Here is a 6,000-nt window from a genome sequence, read left to right as displayed (position 1 = left end):
ACCCTGTTCTCCTTGCTATTTTATGGCAACCCTAAAACTGCTTTGCGGGGAAGCCATCTCACCGCGCTTTTACATTTCGTAACAATACCTTATATACTCCCTCTTTTAAGCGGCGACTGGGAATTAGGGGATCGAATCCCAAAATCCTGGTGGTGAAAACGCATCGTTCAATTACCTTTTAGTTCGGGCGCCAATGTAGAGTCTATGTCTTTTGGGGAGCATAAAATGTAGACCTTACTGAAGACGAAGTAGCGAATTCTCGGTATGTCTTGGGGGGAAAAACAGATGAAGGCTATAACAACCCTTTTATTTTAACTAAACTAAACAGAACATGTACTCGCTCGGTGCTCACAATAATCACCACTTGTGGCTAAGTAACTTAAATATATACGATTAGAGTGAATTTAAATTTTAACTACACGACTGGCTCCTACTTCAGTCTAAATCGGATGTATGGCTGCACACAACAAAGCCGAATTTTATATATCAATATAAATTAACGTAAGTGGCTAGCACCAAATATTCAGCAACAGCACTACTTGCAAACACGCGGGATAAACTCGTAACTATTCTACCGCAAACTCTCATTTTTTGCTACTTAAATACTATTTCCGAACTCATTTAGATTTGCATATACGTCATTTAAATTTGCATTCTGGCGGGAAGTTGAAATCAGAAGGGAAAGGAAAGTCCCTTAAAATGAAAATAGTTGTTTAGTACAAAATAAGCCGTTACATTTTGAATAAGTAATTTTAAACGCAGTGAACTCTCCCGAACACAATCACCTGTGATTTTGGTCTTTTGAAGAGGTTGTAGAGTCATTAGGTATTTTTTGGAATCAGGGAACTTGAAAAATGAGCAACGCCTTCGCCGGGAATCGAACCGCGGACATCTGGAATACGCGCCCAGTGGGCAGACCACCACACCACGAAGCCACGCCAAGAAGGCGGGAGAAATACCTTATATACTCCCCCTTTTAAAGGGCGACTGGAGCTTTTAGGGGATCCAATCACCAAATACTGGGTGTGGAGAATCATCATCCACCACCCTTTTAGTTCGGGCGTCACTGTAGAGACATTAGGTATTTTTTGAACAGAAGTCGTGAAAAATGAGCAACGCCTTAGCGGGAATCGAACCAGATATCCATTATCTGAGAAAGTTCTCTCAAGGGGTTGATGGTAAAAAAGAGGTGCAAGAGATCCTCAGACCCCCCCGGAGTATTCTCCCTCAAAATTTGGGTGGAGAGTTTAAACAGTTAGCTAGGTTCAGCAATACCTCAATTACCTGTGGTACAACGAAGGTGCTGGCCTAGCTTCTACCTGTACCTGTAATACGCGCCCAGCGTGCAGACCACCACACCACGAAGTCACGCCAAGAAGGCGGGAGAAATACCTTATAATGTGATCGTCTTAGAGAGGTAAATTTCAGTACCGGTTGTTATTTATGTTGTCAGAAATATTAGTCGCTTTCAGAGGTGGTCAATACGAGAAGGTTCACTATATGTACACTGCTGGACGTTTCCTAAGGATAGACAAAACTATCACCATAGTAACCGCAAAATGAGAGGAAGCAAAATGTGAAAAATCGGAATAAGTGCTGTATATAGTAAGAAGAGATGTGCATATGCAACTGCTCATTTCTTTACCAGTTCTCCACGGAACAGCGCTCATAAAAGATTAAAGGATTTGACGTGTACGGGCAGTTGTTGTACCAGACATTGAAAAGTGGACGGAGCGCCAGAACTTCGTCAGTGACTTTTACAGGTATTGCTCCGCCGCACTACTGTACCCGCTGGGCGTTCGGTTGGCCTGTATCAGAGGCCAGCCTAACAAGACATTTACAGAGATACTTTATATTAATTCTAGACTTCCGTAATGAATATAAGATTACAATAACACAGTATAGAATTATTATAGTGAACTTAATCGATTAACAAAATTCGGATTATGTTAATCGATTAAGTTCATTGTTGGCCCGTTTGCAGTGATGTCATGAGCATCGCAATTAAACTGAACAGGACTGGGCTTGCGTACTATTCTCAGAAGAGAATATATTCAGTCTGTCATTGGACTGTAGATTCAAACTAATCTGATATGAGAATGGTAATGCTTATCATCTTGAAAATATACAGGAAAGGGATTCCGTGATGCAGTATCATGGTATGGGACGGCGTCATAATCAGTGGTCACATGCCCCTGCATATGGTTGCAACTATGACCGGCCAAAGATACATTGATCAAATTCTACTGCCTCATGTTCAGCTTTTCCTTAGTACTTTCAGTGATAAATTTGTTTTCGTGGACAACAACGCACCATGTCATTGTTAGACTTATCTAGACAGCGAGCATATTCAAAGCCTTGTATGGCTAACACGTTCTGTATATGTAAATTCCATTGAAATTGCTTGGAATGCTCTGGGGAGATGATTTGCTGGTCGAAAATATCCTCTAACGAATATGAATACTCTCATTCGTGCACGGACAGAGGAGTGGGATAATTTGCCTCAACAGCCGCTGGATAATGTTGTGCAAAAGCATAACATGACGTGTGAAAAGATCATCGCATACCACAGTGGCCATATTCCGTAAGCACAATTCGAAAGTGCACATCATTATTGCAAACGAGCGAGGGGCTTCTAGAACAAACTATTGGCTTCCAGGAGTATTTCCTGTAGTGTCGCTTGTTCTATGCCAGTGTTTCAGCTTTGCAGCGATTAAAGTAAGGAGGCGAAAACTTTTGCTGTGCAGTTTTCTCTACAAAATAATTTACCCATTGGTTGATTCCTTGGGAAAATTTTCAATGCGAAATTAGATAAAAAAAATAAGTAATAGTGAAGATTTCACTCTCTGGTTGTGGGGAAAAATACAAATGCATGCTGAATGTTGCAAAAAATATAAACACCTTTCAAAGATTCGACCTCACAAGAGCAGTAAAAGCCAATTGTTCTGTACTCGAAGTCCCTCACTCGGTTGCGATACCCATGTGCAATTAAGTGCTATGCCTTTCTCAAAGGTTCCTGCTGTCGTCCATATAACTTTTTCCATTTTTCATCAAAAGGACTTTTATTTAATTTTGGATGTTTCAAAACCTTCGGTATTTTCCTGAACAATAAATGCTCTTTATTCTAATGCCCGGACAATGTAGCAACAATATTTGATCTTGCTTAGCCTCCTCCTTGCTTAACGTTAAGCTACACTGCAGTTTGATATCCATTCCTAGCACCTATTAATTTTATGTTGTACTATATGTTTGAATTCCTGAAGGTTTACCTTTTAAACTGTAGATTAATTTCTATCGTTTAACTTAAACTAGAAATAATATACGAAGATCAGCTGTAGTTTCTTTAAAGGGTATGATTCTTACATTCTTTTTATTTATTAATTTTTTTAATTTACTGAAATTTTATTGGGAAATTCTTTGATGTGTAATATGAAATTTTCAGATTGCAATTTGCAAAGTGCATGTTTTATTTTTTTTAACACCTTTAGCAAGCACTTAATGGTTTAGTTAGAAATTAACCTCTTATCTTACACAGCCGAACAGTATTCTTTGCCTGCGAATGCTCCGTTTCTTATCGGATTATTTTATTTCTATCTTTTGGTTTACTCAAGGTGATTTGCTGCTGCTAATGATCATTTGTTTCTGATTAAATAAGGCAACTTAATTAAATTGTAGAGACATTAGTTATTTTTGGAAACAGGCAAGATGGAAAATGAGCAATGCCTTCGCCGGGAATCGAACCGCGGATCTCTAGAATACGCGCCCAGCGTACAGACCACCACACCACGAAGGCATGCTAAGAAAGCGGGAGAAATACCTTATAAAATTGCTACTTACACTCACTATTTAGGAGGTATTCGAACTGGATACATTAAAAGTATTACATTTTGCTTTGATTATTGCCAACAAAAGCAACTAGGATTCATTAGTTTCGAAATTTAGCTAGCGTCAGGTAATAAACATTGTAAGCTGATATGAAACTGTATTTTTTTTAATACGTATAAATAAGAAACTTTTTCGAAAATAATTCTGTAAAAGAAATGTATACATTTCTCAATTCATTATCACAGAAATACGATATAACTTATTAGACTTAGAAATAATTTCTTTTTATTTATTTCTAGCCCATATACAAAATAATTTAATAAAATAATGCAGAGCTGGAACTTAATAGGTAGCTCTGTACTCCACCGCTCCAGGTTGGAACTAAGTCGAAATGAGTTTCTTCGTTAAAAAATGCGTTGTACATTTTTGTTCCGGTGATAAAAATGTGATAATTTTTCTACCGTCCCGCACGAAGCAAATTTCCTTAGATAGGAGCCCGTTTAATCCGCAATCCGGTTAATCCACCCCCGCTTAATCGAGACTTCATTCTATTAACAAATTATAAAACTATATTAAATTTACTAACTAAAATTGTTCATAGAAAATTCGTTATTTTGTGTGCAGTGAAAAATGCCCGGACGTAAATGGACTGCAAATATTAAACTAAAGCTATCAGTTTTGCTTAGCAGTGTTATGGACGGAACTAAAGATAATATCATCTATGACGTAGAGGACAAAGCTGTTAACTGCGAAATGGAGGACGATGATATTCACCTGCACGTGGGAGACTTCTGAGAATTACTAGAAAATTTTAGATAGAATACCGGTTTTAAGAAATTTTTTAGATATATTTTACACTTATTTTCAGAAGATTTTTTAGACTTAAGAAATATTTGTTATACACGTATACATGTTCTCAACTGTATGTCATTTTTGACAGCGATAGTGAGAAGTTTTTTAACCATGTTTAATATGGCAGAATAGAGAATAACAGAATACTTCACGTTTATCCTGTATTATTACATTACGTATTATGTACAGTAAAAGTCCAACAATCTGGCACGTATTTATGCTATAGCGTTAGGAGTGCTATCTGCCAAGCGTATCATTCGGAACTAATCGGCAGCATTCCACACTTACTACGAGATGAGCATCGTTATGGCTGCATGTTACGTAACAAAATTATGTTGAAGAAAGTAAAAATATTGATAATATTTTGATTAACTATTTTGGATCAATCTGGATAAATTCTGGATTCCTAAAAGCAATTTCATAATCACACTTTCTGAAGATGAAATTTATACAAAATAATAAGAATCTGACTGTGTAAAAAATGTTAATACGTTTGTGAAATTTACAAAGATTTGCATTTATTTGCAAAGCTGTGGAGATGTGATGAATAACCGTATTCTCCTCAATGATATTTTCGCAAGAAGGCTGACATTCGAACACTGAAAAGTCATCAATATAATACATAAACTGATGAATAAATATGAATTATGGATATTGATACATACCAAAACTAGAATAAAAATAGTTTTATATATTTTTAATTTAAAACTTAATACTTAAGAGGTAAATAAACGGTTTACCGCATTCTCCTCTCCGAAATATGAAATTCCTTCCCCTCCTCGAGGAGGAATTCTCTCTGCTTGAGAAACCTCTAGTAGGTTTCGTTTAATGCTTTGCATTCTTACAGCAAGTTTACAAAACTGTACCACCTTGATAAGTTCGCATATTTGAAAATCCAGCATTATTAAAGTACAAAATTTGGCTGATTATCGAATTCTTACTTAATTAATAATTCTTAACTTAATTTTGAATAATTCTTACTTAATGGATAATTTTCAATAAAAATAAGATAAAGAAGTTTTTAATATCTGTGTAAAAGAAAGGATGTTTGCAAAGCGTTCATTACATCTGTATTATCACCAAATAAATTACAATGTATTTAAATAATAATTTGAAAACATTTTTGCAGTAGCTGGATAAGGGTCAAACAGGAGAAATTCAGAGATTAAATATAAAATCGTGACGTCTCAGAAGCCATATAGTAGTCTTCGGCTCATGATATAAGCAAGCAGCTTTAAGGTCAGCATTCGAGGAATTGGGCGATAGGCTGTTATGGTAATTTTAAATACATAATCAAAGGTTCAATTATCCCTTCAACAGGAG

The sequence above is a fragment of the Stegodyphus dumicola genome, chromosome 8, assembly GCF_044657685.1.
Source record: "Stegodyphus dumicola isolate Sdum_Otavi_A_Nest chromosome 8, ASM4465768v1".
Lineage (NCBI taxonomy): Eukaryota > Metazoa > Arthropoda > Arachnida > Araneae > Eresidae > Stegodyphus > Stegodyphus dumicola.
Note: the sequence above shows the minus strand (reverse complement) of the source record.